Below are 14,619 nucleotides of genomic sequence, written 5' to 3'. Positions count from 1 at the left end.
GGCACATGCAAGAGCAGGAAGAATCTTCAGGGAGGTCTGAGCAACATTCTTCTTTCCAGAACCTGGGTTAGCCCTTCCTCGTTATTCCCTGGAAGGGTCTTGCCAGGGAGCTTTCCGTTCGAGATTTCTCCGTCGGGCAAGGGGTGACTGGTTTAGCCCTTCCTCTTCTCCATCTTGTGGAAAGGGGCTTACCAGGTCCTTTCCCTCCTCGGTTGCGACCCGAGGTTTTGTACAAGGAAGCTCCAGGAAGATCATGGGTACTTTCCTCCTCTCGGGCTCAAGCACCTTGGCGTTTCGTCGCCAAGTTTCGAACTTGCGGGCAAACTCGATGTTGGACCATCAAGACGCAGTGACCGAGGGCTTCCTCTCGGGTGTCTCATCCGTGGATGTCGACAAGCTCAGACACTCTTCCATCCTTGGGAAGAGCTTGTTTGTGCCCAAGGTCGGAGACATGGACAGCAGTTGTGCGTAGGAAGTCGACTTCCGTTTCCACTCCTCCAAGGCGCTTTCTTCCAGACCCTGCAGGCCTCCAGCGCCTCTTCTTTCAGCCTCGTCGGCCTAAGTTATCAGACCGGCTACGGCAGCTAACACAAGGTGTCCAATAGCAGTCCCCTCCTGTCAGGGACAGGTAGCACGGGAGGCTCTTCCGGGGGGGCATAATCCTAGAGGGAGCGGCAGAGTTCACAAACTCTAGGATTGGCAACCCCCCCCTTGCAGGTCTCATGCTGGGAGGATGCCTAAGGTTACTCATCCGGATGACAGCTTTCCAATGCCGATTCCTGCACGATCTCCGTGATCAGCCAAGGATATCGCGCCTCGCTCTAACCATCTCTCCGTCTCTGTCAGCGAATTCAGTGTCACTGAACCTCTATGCCATGGGGTCGGCAAGAGTTTTGCCCGTTTGGGCAGAATGATCCATGCCTTAGGAGAAGGTCCTCCATAGGGTCGTCGACGGCTTCACCCCCCGGCTTCTTCAGTCGATCCTTTCTCGTAGGAAAGCATCTGAGACGGGAGTTCCGTCGTCGACCTCTCAGCTCTGATCAAGTTTCTCGAACAAACTTCGTCCAGCGTGGGACAGCAGAATCGATCAGACTGGTAACGAGGCGACAAGACTCCTTAGGGCCTGGATCGGAAGGACGGGTACTTCCAGTTTCCATTCCATCCATCTTTCAGGAAGCTCTTGGAATTCAGCCTAGACTACAAGTGTTCCTGCTTAAGATGCGGTGTGGCGATCCCGCCGCGGTATCACAGGTTTTTCCCCAGAGAACTCTCCCTGCTTTCCTCATGGCCACTCAGGAGCAGGCTTCCGCCTCCTTCGCCTTTTGGAGGTCTGGTCAACTCCGGTAGGCTCGGGTTCGACCTTCTTCAACGCCGGGACAAGCTTCCGGGTCCTTACCATGAGTGAGGGTTCATGGTAATTTGCTAGGAGCCTTCTCTACTTATCTGGAGTACTGTATCTAGCCATGATATTGAGTCAACGGCCTTACCACGTTGAAAACACCGCTTCTCGTCCGATCAGCGAAGTTAAGCAACGTTGGGTCTGGTCAGTACTTGGATGGGTGACCGCCTGGGGACGCCAGATGCTGTTGCCTCCTTCTCCGAGCCTTCCCTTCAGTTGACTGTGGCAAGGCTGAGGAGAGTCGCAGTACCTGTTCTCAAGTCAAGCAGAGCTTTCAGCCCTACCTTGGAACGTTTCCTGGGTCTCTTTTCCTCATTGACCCGTCTAAAGTCCCGAACGGTCGCCTCAGGATAAGTTCCCTGTGAGGCGGCCCAAGTTCCGGTGGTATCAAAGCAACGATTAACCGGACTTTATGGCCCCTATGGGACCAGCGGATCGTTTAGACCTGCAATGGGTGTTGACCTATGGAACCTCTTGATGGGAGTGGATATTCTCATCCTTTCCCCACATTTTGATGCTGTTCTCGGACTCGTCAAAGAAAAGGGGGGGGGGGGGGCATGTTCCGGTTCAGGCCTATGGTCAGGACCTGAAGGATACCTCTCCATCATACAGGCAGGCTTAGGGGCCGTTGTCTGGCCCCTCTACAGATCCTACAGTTCCTGCCGAGTCGCTCCGTGCGCGACGACTTCATGGTACTGGCGTATTCCAACCAGCAAGGGACGCATTTTCATACCTTTGCATCTTGCAGTAGAGATACTGAGATGATCCGAGGTCCTCTCAATACCACTATCGGCTCGCTCATTCCGGGCAGAGGAATGTTCTCTCCGACTATCTGAGCAGAGCCTCGCAGATAGAGGGTACCTGGGGGTCTTTGGCCTTAGTAACCAGCAAGTCCTGGCCTGGGGGACCTGATCGCGACAGCCTGGAACTTCAAGCTTCCGCTGTTCTTCCCCCCAGTCTCAGACCCCAAGACTCTTTGGCAAGATGCTTTCCGGTGATGGTGGGACAACATCGACGCCTGCGTCTTCCCACCATTGTTGTCTGTTGAGAATGGGTCTCAACAAGACCAGGTTGTCTGTCAACCTTTCGATGGCCCTGAGAGCTCCACTGTGACTATACGCGGAACGGTTTCCGGACCCTCTGCTTCCCCTGACGGAACTCCCGGGAGAGCTTCTCCCACGGCACAGGCTACTCAAGCAACCACACTACGACATCTTTCACGAGCCGTTGCATCGCTTCGGCTTCACGCCTGGAGACACTACGCCTCCTCCTCAAGAAGAGACAACCCGCTACAGTCGCGGAGCGGAGGTCGCGTCACCTGCGATAGTCATCCGCAGCGGTCTACCAGGCGAAGTGGAGAGTCTTCTGTGGTTGGTGTTGTAGGAGAGATACCTCTTCCCTTGAGGCCTCTTCTCCAGCAATAACGGAGTTATTGCTTTTCGGCGGGAGGAAACTCCTTTCCGCTCTCGGCAGGGAAGCCTGTCGCTCAGCCTTTCCCTGGCCTTTAGGCTGAAAGGAATAGACTTTTTCCTTCCCGCTGGACCTTTCTTTGCTCATGCGAAGCTGCGAACGTCCCTGCCCCCAGTCGGAGTGAAACCTCCTCCATGGAGCATGGTTCGGACTCTTTAGTCCCTTAAGAGATCTTTTCAAGAACCATTACGTCAGGCCTCTGATCGTATTCCGTCTTGGGGGACGGTGCTCCTGCTCACTCTGGCCTCGGCCAGTGTGTAAGCAATCTTCTTGGTCTCGTACGACTTCGCCCTTTCTAGAGGATAGCGGAAGGCAACATTCAGGTTCGCTCCTGAGTTGTTTGCTAGACTCAAAATCTTGGGGTCCCGGCCCTTCGGTCCAACTCCTTCAAGATTTCGAGTCACCATTCTGTATCAGATGACCCAAACCTTCTCCTTCTTGCCAGTAAAGGAATCGAGGGGTTATCTTTGAGAACAGCTGCAGTTTGTCCTCACGTGCAGCCGGGTTGGGAGCACAGGAAGGACACAGGGGAGAGTCACCAGTATACCTCTTCAGCTCGGACTCAAGGACATTCATCTCGACCTGAATCCAGACCCTCCCCCGTCACGTCGCCCTACAGCACGATGTTGGATACATCGCAACCTCCCTCGCCTTCGAGTAGAACTACTCTGTGACGTAGGTGCTACAAGCTGGAGTCTGGAAGCGTCTAATGACCTTCGCAGCCCGCTTCCTGCAGGACGTGACCCACAGGAGTATCGATACGTTTCTATCGCTCTGTGGTGGCTACACAACAGCTGGTCTAACCTCAGGCTCCTTTTTGGACAGGTAGCAAAAGGTTGAGGGCATTGTTATCAGGTTTTAGTCTGCATGAACGAAAGAAGTATGTCTGGCCCTTACTTCTTTCTTCATCGTCCCCTCTACTGGGGAAGCAGCATCCTGGTCTCTGCATAGCTAACCTCAAACCTCTGCAGGTAAACCATGCTTCCTTGTGTTCCGAGTATTAAGTCAATACTGTCGCGTCCCCCATACCCTGACGAAGTGGTATTGGGAACGTCCTAACCCAGAGTTCCTTCTGGAACTCCAGGTCAACTGCCTAGGACGGGTCACACTTCTTCCTTCACACACAAGCTTATGTAGGCCACACGTTTCCTTGCGGATCAGGGAACTTGTGAGGTGCAGGGACTCCTTTTCTCGAGTGCGACTCACTCGGATTCTGAATCCCCGGGTAAAGCCAAAGCCAGTATGGCTGGGGACTTTCCACCTTTCCTAAGGGGTAAGTCACCCAATGTAAATAGCGTGGTTTGTATTTCGGTTACGGAACAAATGACAAATTCGGAGATAATTTGTATTTTTCCTAACCATACAAACCTTAGCTATTTACACATATTTGCCCGCCAGCCCTGTCCCCCAAGACAAGTCCTACCTCTAAGTGAAGTGAAGTAGTTCACCGGTGTGTGAGGGGGGGAGGGGTAGCTAGCTACCACTCCCCTACCCCCCTGCTAACTAGCGCGGGGGTAATACACCCTTGTTAAATTCTAATGGCTCGCCATTTCAGCTACGCCGAAAGATAAACCCAATGTAAATAGCTAAGGTTTGTATGGTTAGGAAAAATACAAATTATCTCCGAATTTGTCATGTTTCCTTTCCTCGCTGGGCTGTTTTCTCTGTTGGGGCCCCCTGGGCTGGGCTGATAGCATCCTGCTTTTCCAACTGGGGTTGTGGCTTAGCAAGTAATAATAATAATAATAATATATCTGTTTTGACGTTGTTACTGTTTTTAGAATGATTTATTGTTAATTTGTTCTCAGCATTTATTTATTTCCTTATTTCCTTTCCTCACTTTGCTATTTTTCCCTATTGGAGCCCTTGGGCTTATAGCATCTTGTTTTTCCAACTAGGGTTGTAGCTTGGCTAGTAATGATAATAATAATAATGATAAATAGTGTTAAAAGAAGAGGGCACTTTTACCATTTTTATTGATGCAAGAAGTGTCCTATAAGCTTTAGAAGTTTTCAATACCAGTAACCCTTTAGTTTTAAAGATTTTAAAGTGGCTCTCCATTATTGGGCTGAGAGGTAAAACTGTTTGATATTATTGGGTTCCGGCACACGCGTGTCCGGGAATGAGAAGGCAGATTTACTGGCAAAGAATACTGCACCTAAATTGCTACCAAGAAGGTGTCCCATCCTCTATAAGGATTTTTTACCAAGCATTAAGAATTTGTTTTATGATAACTAGCAATAGCATTGGTATAGTTTAGATAGAAATAAGAAGAGAGCAATAACAAATGTTATATTTCCTTGGAGATGTAACATGATGCCACGAAAGTTGGGGACTTTTCTTTGTCGTCTCCCCATTGGTCACACTCGGTTGACACACAACTTTCTGATGACTGGACAACACCAGCCATATTACGACGACTGTTTGGTATCCCTGACAGTGAGGCACTTGTTGACTGAAGGCCCTACTTTTAACAGCTTAAGAAATAGATATCTGTTTGAGGCTTGAGGTGAAGATGGCAGGTTCATCCTTGCCGAGATTCTTGGACATAATGTGTTGTACTATTTTAGCAGTATTTTTAGATTTATTTCAGAAGCAGGTCTTCTGAAAGCTATTCAACTGTTATAAGGACATCTTTGCTATTATTGTTTTAAAATGAATTTTCTTTTATTCTCTACAGTATTTATAACAAATGATATTGGGGTCTATGACCTTAGATGTCAGGGTGCCAGAGAACTCAAAATCAATCAGTCAATCTAGGGACTCACTCTGTTAGTCTGTAATGTCCATCGGTTGTCTTGTCATTCTCATATGTCCTGCCCATGTCCATTTCCTTTACTTACATGTTAGAATATTCAGTGGACCGGAAGAAGGGGCAGGGCTTCTAGCTGTGCTTGAATCAGTTCTCAGTTTAAAAGTACAAGCACTAAGGTTAGGAAAAATACAAATTACTTTTAAAATTTTTGATATTTTACCCAACTACAGTACAAATCTGAGTCCTTTTAAAGTTTACTACCCACCTCATCCTCCCTGCAAACCCTAGGGCTCGTACCTTCAGAATGGGGTTTTGTGTCATGGAGGAGAATGGGCTAATCTCCCTCACACTCCTGCTTCTCTCCTACTTGAAAGGACTCATGTTTGTATAGTTAGGAAAAAATAAAAAATAAATTTTTCACAGTGTTATTTCTGAATAACTGTTGTAATAAAAGTTTTTAAATATGTATCTTCCCTGGTACTGTAGTTACATATATATAGCTTAAATCTCGCGTTTCGACGCGGCACGACAGAAAATTCAAATTCGTGGCGATAGCCACCATGACAGAAGGTGGTCATGCATGAGCACCATCTCTCATAGGTTATCAGAACCATTCCCAACATTCTTCAGAAATTCTCTATCGTTGATTGAGTCAACACCTCGGGAATTTGTTTCGTGGATATATTACTTTATTCTACAATTTGGTGAAGTACCTTTTGTCTGATAATTGTTAATAGCTTTCTCTGCCTTTCAACTATCGAAGATATTATATAGGATAGATTTTTGCTGGTCCAACTTGGACAGTTTAATTGAACTTGATTCTCAAGATGCCTCTCCTGTTGTTAAACTTTGTGTGCAGGGCTAGACTGGCTTTCGAGCTGCTCGTACTTCCCGCACTGTAATTAGCACGGAGCATGTATGTATTTATTTTCTTTCTATGTTCGTACATTGAGGGATCAAAGATTTTTCCCCCTACTTTATTAACGAACAACTCTTAAAGTTATAATAAAAGGAAGACATTTCTATATTAAAACATTGTGATGTCACTATTTTGTGACGTAACTCTTAGCAGAGCGGAATGTGATTACCTTGAAGGAATTCAGTCCGCCATCGTGATGACGTCACAATCCTGTGACGTAATCCGCTTAGTATGACTTGCATTATGTGAATTATTTTCTTTTCTTGCGAGAAATTTTTAGAATACTGTATTAGCTTACTAAGCATAAGTATGTTTATAATGTAGGGAAATATATTATTTTCAAGTATATATTTGTCCTATTAGTATATTTCCCTTCGTCAATTTTCGATTTAGAGTTTTCTCGAGCGTACAGTCATTTTACGCTCGTAGTATTACTAAGGGAGATGTCAGATATTAAACTATCGTTTTTGTTTCATAATATTTGTATCGTTATTTAATATTTCGCTTTTGAGAATACTAATATTATTCATGTATCCTATTATATTTTCATTCTGGCCCTTGGCTAAAGAGGATAATCTCTCGCAACGGGCAGGTCTATTATGATCTAATGTGAAATAGTTTACAGTGCTAGTGTTCAATGGCACATATAATGACGCAATGCAGTCAATCTACGATACGTAATACTCTAACAATCGTTTTTTGTTTTCACAATTACTTGTATCGTTATTTTATATTTGAATTTTGAGAATACTAATATTAATCATATATTCTATTGTATTTTCTTTTTAGTCCTTGACGAAAGAGTATAATCTCTCACAACGGGAAGGTCTATTAAGATCTAATGTGAAATAATTAAAAGTGCTAGTGTTCAATGACAGTGCAGTGGAGGGTGTGTCCGTTCGTGTCCGTCATAATCCCAGCCCGGGATCTCTTCCATGCTCCCCAACCCCTGGGAGAAGGAATGTCGGAAGGCCAAAGGATATGGCAGACCTTGTTTAGCGAATGGACGTCCCATCGAGCGATCATGTTGACGATCCCCAGATCGCTCCCCCTTGCCACAGGAAAGGCAAGGTTAAAATGTCTGAGTCTTCGTCGGACGACGTATGTCTCTTAATAAACCATCCTGCAGTGTGGACGAAGACGAGGTGTAAGCACCGAAACAGTCACGTAAGACGCATAGTTCGTCGGAGGTGGAAGGTGCTCAGTTTACGTCAGTACACGCTTCTTCCCCTCCCCCAGTTAGGGAAATGTCACGACGACTTTCCCCTGGTGACCACCCTAATACTGTTGACGATCCCTCACAACAATCGTTACAGATCGGGATCAAGGCGCGCTGGTAGTATCGACTGTTGACGATAAATCGCAGCGATCAGTACATCGTTCAGTTAGGGCACACGGTGCTCATCATGTTTCTGATTTGTCTGAATTAAGAGGTCGATTTCGTCTCTGTTGGACGCTTACTTACCTGGTAGTTACATATATAAAAGGGCCCTCCCTCCTCCCCTCTGAAAACAGAGACATGGAATTTCTGAAGAATGTTGGGAATGGTTCTGATAACCTATGAGAGATGGCGCTCATGTATGACCACCTACTGTCATGGCTGCGATCGCCACGAATTTGAATTTTCTGTCGTGCTGCGTCGAAACGCGAGATTTAAGCTATATATATGTAACTACCAGGTAAGTACTGTATATTTAAAAATTTATTTTATAATAAAAATACCATTTTAATGTTTATTATTTTCAACACAATGGTAGCTATTAAAGACAATTTGTCCTTGGATCTTACTTTTCTTTGACTTCATCACAAAACTCAGCGGTTAGAGCTTCTTAATAACACCAGTGGATAACTTTACTTAGAAATCTTTTGACACATTTTTTTCCCCTTTATGGCAATAATGTAGATTTATAATGAGTTTGATTGTGGCGCAAGAGAATTGATCCATACCATTTTGTTAATGTAACCCTACTTCATGGTCTTTCTTTGTCAACCTGCTACTCCTCATAGCCTATTCAAAATATGACAGCCCTCATAGATGAATGTTATAAGTATAGTCTTAGTTTAGTTCAAGAGGAAGATTTAACTCCAATTCAAGTCTGTGTGGATAAAGTTAAGGTATGGTCCAAATTACCATTTTGTCCAGCTTAAAACATATTTTATCCAAATTTAAAAAAAAAAAAAAAAAATTATAGTCTTTCAGTTGACAAGGCATGTAAGTTTATTACCTTTGCCTTTAACACACCATCTTGTATCTCCTGATCCAACAGTGCTCAGTAAACCTTAGGTATATTGATCTTAACTTTAAATTCTAATTGCTTCACTGCCGAGATAATTATATAAACTTTTATTTCATTGAAATATTTGAAATACTTTAACAAGTTTAGGTAACAATGGATTCTATGCTCTTTTAGGTTAATTTTTAGTGAATAATCACCATGTGACTAGGCAGTCCTGCCAACCTTAAGTAGTCTGCTATCTTCTGGGACATATCTTAGTAGATTTGAAGAGACTAACTCATTACCTAAGCTCTATGTGATCCTGCATCTTGAGTGGTTTAGAACATGAGTGGTTAGATTATATTACCCAAGACAGTACTAAATTGGATCCCTCTCTCTGGTTATGGTTTTTTCAATATTAAACTTACCCGATGATCATATAGCTGTCAGCTCTGCTGCCCGACAGAAAAACCTACGGGCGGAATACGCCAGCGATCGCTATACAGGTGGGGGTGTACATCAACAGCGCCATCTGTCAAGTAGGTACTCAAGTACTCGATGTCAACACAGAACCAATTTTCTCTCTGTCGTGCCACTGGCAAGACCTACTAAATACGCTGTTACTGACTGGATTTGTTTTCACAACTATTTGGTGAAGTACACTATTCCAGTTTTGAGCTTTCGCTATGCAGGGGTTTTATCTTCATTTCAAAACTTGAACTCGTTTTGGATAGATTTAATTATGGTGACAAAGAGAGTATGGACTCTCTTTCACTTTTAAATGGCCGACCCTTCCCTTAGACGGAAGTGTGTTTAGGTTTTTAGTAATTTTGCTTAACACGTTATAAATCTATATATTTTATATCTCTCCGCCTTTATTAGGCCTCTTCGATTAACTTTCCTTTTATTATAAACATATAAAATAAATTTTTATGTTTTGTTTATATGCGACCTTTCCTGATATAGGCGGTCCTAACTTGGAACCGAAATTAATCAACGTTGAGCCCGTTATATCGTATTTAACCTTTAAAGAATTTAAAACTTTTTAAATTTAATGTTTTATGAAAGAATTTCTTTGATAGTCTCGTACTGTTTTCAAAGATGAACTAACGTTTAGTTTTTTAGTGTACGCAGTTGTTGACGTTCAGGACGTTCAACATGCGCTCTATCGTTACGATAGAGAGAGAGTGTATCACGGTTTCACTTTGCATTAAGAGTAAACCGATTCTAGCGTTTCGTTCATTCTTTCTTAGCTTAAATGGTTTAAATTCTATATTAAAGGAACTTTTTATTTGGAAAACCTTTCAGTTTTTTCCTTTAGAAAATAACATGTTTTGACGATATATATTGGGCTCTTCTGTCAGGTGCGAAATCTAGAGAGAAAGAGAGAGATAGAGACGGAGGGAGAGAGAGGAGAAAAAACGTTTCGTTCAAGCGGGTAACGTTGTTCTCGTTTTACTCTCCTCCCTAGTCGCTGTAGGGGAAGAAGGTAAAACGTTTCTAGGGTTTTATTCTTGTTCCCAGGCTATGTGCGGTGAGAGATTGTAAACGTAGTTTATTTGATCTAGTGTTTAGTCTCTTTCCCAGCCACTGAATTCTTTATCTTTATATATGTTTTCTGTTGCATTATACGACTGTTTTCGCAATTACTACCTTTTAATGAAGGGTAGGATTGCGTGTTTCAGGTAGAAATCAGTAAAAGTTTCGATTTCAGTGAAATAAGTGCAAAACAGAAAATCAAAGTGATAAAGTGATATGCGCAAAGTGTTACAGTGTTGCGTCCGAGGGTTCGTCTGTTCGTGCCTGTCGTTCACCTAGTCCGGGACCTCTTGCAAGCTCCCAAGCCCAGGGGAGAAGTAATGTCGAACGACTTATGGGTTCCTCAGGCCTTGATCAACGAACAGACGTTTTTCCCTCCGTGGTTTCGGGCGTATCTACCCAAGATCGCCCCACCCACACAAAGACGAGAGAGCCCATTTACTTCTCGTCTGCGGAAGAGGTTTCTCGTAAGAAACCTTGGACCAAGGTCTCGCAGCTCATTAAGTGCAAGTCGGTCCCTTCCGCGCAAGTCCAACGGCCCAGGTGTAGCCACTGGGTCAGTTCGGACTCGCTGCAGTCATCCGACGACTGCACACCTCCCAAGAGAGGCAAGGTGGTACCGCAACAGGCAGTAACTCCGTCTGTTGCCGCACCCGCTGTTTTAGACCCTCAGTCACAACGGACAGTAGCTCCGTCTGTTGCCGCTTTTGTAGACCCTAAGTGGTCTTTACTGCAGTCTATGCAGACTCAGTTAGCTGCGGTTTTGCAGGAGTTCGTGCGGAGAAGGTTAACGCTGCACCCGTTAGCCTACAACCTGCCACGGTTGTGCGCCCAGCTCACGCTGAGGCTGCCTGCTCCCACACTCCGACTGCGTAGAAGGTTGACGATGCACCCGTTTGCCTACAACCTGCCACGGTTGTGCGCCCAGCAGACGCTGCGGCTGCCTGCTCCCACACTCTGGCTGTGAGAGCTCCTCCACCCATGCGCAGTCGACCCTGCCAGACGCATGCTGACTCCCACAGACGCACGGAGCACTCCGTTGACGTGCGTGTGCTACCACTACAACAGGAGGGTGGAGTTAAGCTGCCGTGTTTTGACACGGTGCGTCAGCCTCCGCAACCCACTGTGGTTACCGCCACTCGCCCGCAGCAGACTAGTCAGTCAGGAGTTGAGGCTTCCCCACACAGCTTTGGTTGTTGCCAGCTCACAGACTGTCAAGCAGTTACATATCGTTGCCTTCTGGTCTGCTACTTATGCACCAGTGCTGTATGTCCTCTTGTAACTGCTGCTCCTCGTTCGCCTCACGTCAGAACTTACACTAGGCCTAGCTGCTTCGAAGCCGTTGTTGTTAAGCTAGTGCTCTCCTAGAGAGCGTTACGTCGGCTAGGCGACTGGTTTTTGCACCAGGAGGAGTTTTAGGGATACAGCCTTTTGATTTCCCTTCTTTTTATCTGGCTTATAGAGCGAGAGTCTGATAGGACACGAGAGAAGTTCTCAGCCATGGGAGTTCATGCCTCTGCCCAGGTAGACTTCTCAATTCTGGTAGACTCGGCCAGGCGCATAGCCAGGAGACGCTCCAGTTGTTTACAGGTCAACTTCTCAACTTTTGTCGAGCCTTTGAAGTTTTGCTGTACTATTATGTCACACATTATAAGGCTTCCAGGGATGGTAAATGGCTCCGCTTCAGTCGCTAACCCCGTCTGTTGCCACACCTGCTCCCGTAGACCCTAATGGGCTTTGCTGCAAGACATGCAGTCCAAGCTTGTGTCCTTGATAGAGGACTTAATACGGAGAAGAACCTTCTGGCCAACAACCTTCCTACCGGTTGGTTGTGCGCCCTGTTGACGCTGAGGTATCTTACTCGCGTCCGCCAGTTGAGGTGGTTCCTCCACCGATGCGACCCAGTGTGGGTTGCCAGTCGCACGTTGACGTTAAGCGACGCTCGGAGGTGGTTGTTGACGTTCAGTGTGTCACTAGGAAGACGTTCAACAACCAGCAGAGGTGACTTGTTGTGACGCAGTACGTCAACCTCAGCTACCCGGTAGGGTGTTGACTGCACAACCCAGACAGTCTAGACAGTTTCGGGTTGACGCTGTACTTCCTCGCGTCCCCATGGTTGACAGTTCACAGACTGTGCAGCAGTACCATGATATTGCGTCCGGCTCCGTCACGCATCCACCAGTGCGACTGGATTCAGCAAGTCAGACGTTACCCACTCCGTTGCCGTTTCCTCATCAGTTTCGGATGAGGAACCCTCTGATGAGGACGTTGCTGAACAAGACGATCAACCCCCAGCCCTGCTATCCATCCAGAAGATGCTGAAGAAGGAACGCTGCCCTGTCAGGCTGTGGATGAGTCTGGTAAGGACACTGTCATGCGTGGTTCAATTTGTGTCACTAGGAAGACTACACCTCCGTCCTCTTCTATACCATCTAGCTTTTCACTGGAAAAAGGACAAGACGCTAGAAGCGGTCTCGATCCCGGTTTCCGGAAAGATAAAGTCTGGTCTGACTTGGTGAAAGGACTTTTTCAACCTTAGAAAGGGTCTTCCCCTGACTGTTCAGACTCCCAACCACGTTCTCTTCTCGGACGCATCGGACGTAGGCTGGGGTGCGACATGAGACGGTAGGGAATGCTCGGGATTATGGAACTCGAGTCAAAGGACAATGCATTTCAACTGCAAGAAGCTACTGGCAGTACGTCTGACCTGGAAAAGCTTCAGGTCTCTCCTTCAAGGCAAAGTGGTGGAGGTGAACTCGGACAACACACGGCTTTGACGTACATCTCCAAGCAAGGAGGGACCTACTCTCTGACATGGTACGAGATCGCAAGGGACCTCCTCACCTGGTCAACAGGTCTAGACTTTTCACTAGTAACGAGGTTCATCCAAGGCAACTTGAATGTCATAGCAGATTGTCTCAGTAGGAAGGGACAAATAATTCCAACAGAATGGACCCTCCACAAGGATGTATGCAAGAGACTTTGGGCCACCTGGGGCCAGCCAACCATAGATCTCTTCGCAACCTCGATGACCAAGAGGCTCCCAATAGTTTTGCTCACCTATCCCGAACCCAGCAGTAGTTCATTTAGATGCCTTTCTACTAGATTGGTCACATCTAGATCTATATGCATTCCCTCCGTTCAAGATTGTCAACAAGGTACTGCAGAAGTTCGCCTCTCACGAAGGGACAAGGTTGACGCTAGTTGCTTCCCTCTGGCCCGCGAGAGAATGACTCACCGAGGTACTTCGATGGCTAGCAGACGTTCCCAGAACACTTCCCCTAAGGGTGGACCTTCTACGTCAGCCACGCGTAAAGAAGGTACACCAAGGCCTCCATGCTCTTCGTCTGACTGCCTTCAGACTATCGAAAGACTCTCGAGAGCTAGAGGCTTTTCGAAGGAGGCAACCAGAGCGTTTGCTAGAGCAAGGAGAACATCCACCCTTAGAATCTACCAATCGAAGTGGGAAATCTTCCGAAACTGGTGCAAGTCAGTATCCGTATCCTCGACCAGTACCTCTGTAACTCAAATAGCTGACTTTCTCTTATATCTGAGGAAAGAACGATCTCTTTCAGCTCCCACTATCAAGGGTTACAGAAGCATGTTGGCATCAGTCTTCCGTCACAGAGGCTTAGATCTTTCCAACAATAAAGATCTACAGGACCTCCTTAAGTCTTTTGAGACCACGAAGGAACGTCGTTTGGTTACACCTGGTTGGAATTTAGACGTGGTACAGTACTAAGATTCCTTATGTCAGACAGGTTCGAACCGCTTCAATCAGCCTCCCTGAAAGATCTCACCTTTAAGACTCTTTTCCTGATATGCTTAACCACAGCTAAAAGAGTCAGTGAGATTCATGCCTTCAGCAAGAACATCGGATTCTCATCTGAAACGGCTACATGTTCTACAACTTGGTTTTCTAGCCAAACACGAGCTGCCTTCTCGGCCTTGACCAATATCGTTCGATATTCCAAACTTATCGTAGGGTTGGAAATGAACTAGAAAGAGTATTATGTCCTGTAAGAGCTCTTAAGTTCTATTTTAAAAACCTTTACGAGGCCCGTCTGAAGCTTTATGGTATTCGGTTAAGAATCCATCTTTGCCTATGTCAGAGAATGCTTTATCCTATTTTATCAGACTGTTAATACGAGAAGCTCATTCCCATCTGAATGAGGAAGACCAAGCTTTGCTTAAGGTAAGGACACACGAAGTTAGAGCTGTCGCAACTTCCGTGGCCTTTAAACAAAATAGATCTCTGCAAAGTATATTCGACGCAACCTATTGGAAAAGCAAATCAGTGTTCGCGTCTTTTATCTTAAGA

General features: G+C 46.0%; 1 protein-coding gene and 1 non-coding gene across 2 annotated transcripts in view; both read left to right on the top strand.

Annotated features, from left to right (window-relative positions):
• The window catches only part of lsn (vacuolar-sorting protein SNF8), a 181,521-nt gene that overhangs the window by 54,735 nt on the left and 112,167 nt on the right, over positions 1-14,619 (top strand). The gene's annotated exons all lie outside the window — the stretch shown is intronic.
• Positions 1,474-1,592, top strand: LOC137616819 (5S ribosomal RNA). Its single transcript, XR_011039507.1, has one exon. It is a non-coding gene; the product is annotated as a 5S ribosomal RNA (ribosomal RNA).

Source organism: Palaemon carinicauda, chromosome 22 (genome assembly GCF_036898095.1).
Source record: "Palaemon carinicauda isolate YSFRI2023 chromosome 22, ASM3689809v2, whole genome shotgun sequence".
NCBI classification, from domain to species: Eukaryota; Metazoa; Arthropoda; class Malacostraca; order Decapoda; family Palaemonidae; genus Palaemon; species Palaemon carinicauda.
This window is presented reverse-complemented; position numbering and strand designations above follow the sequence as displayed.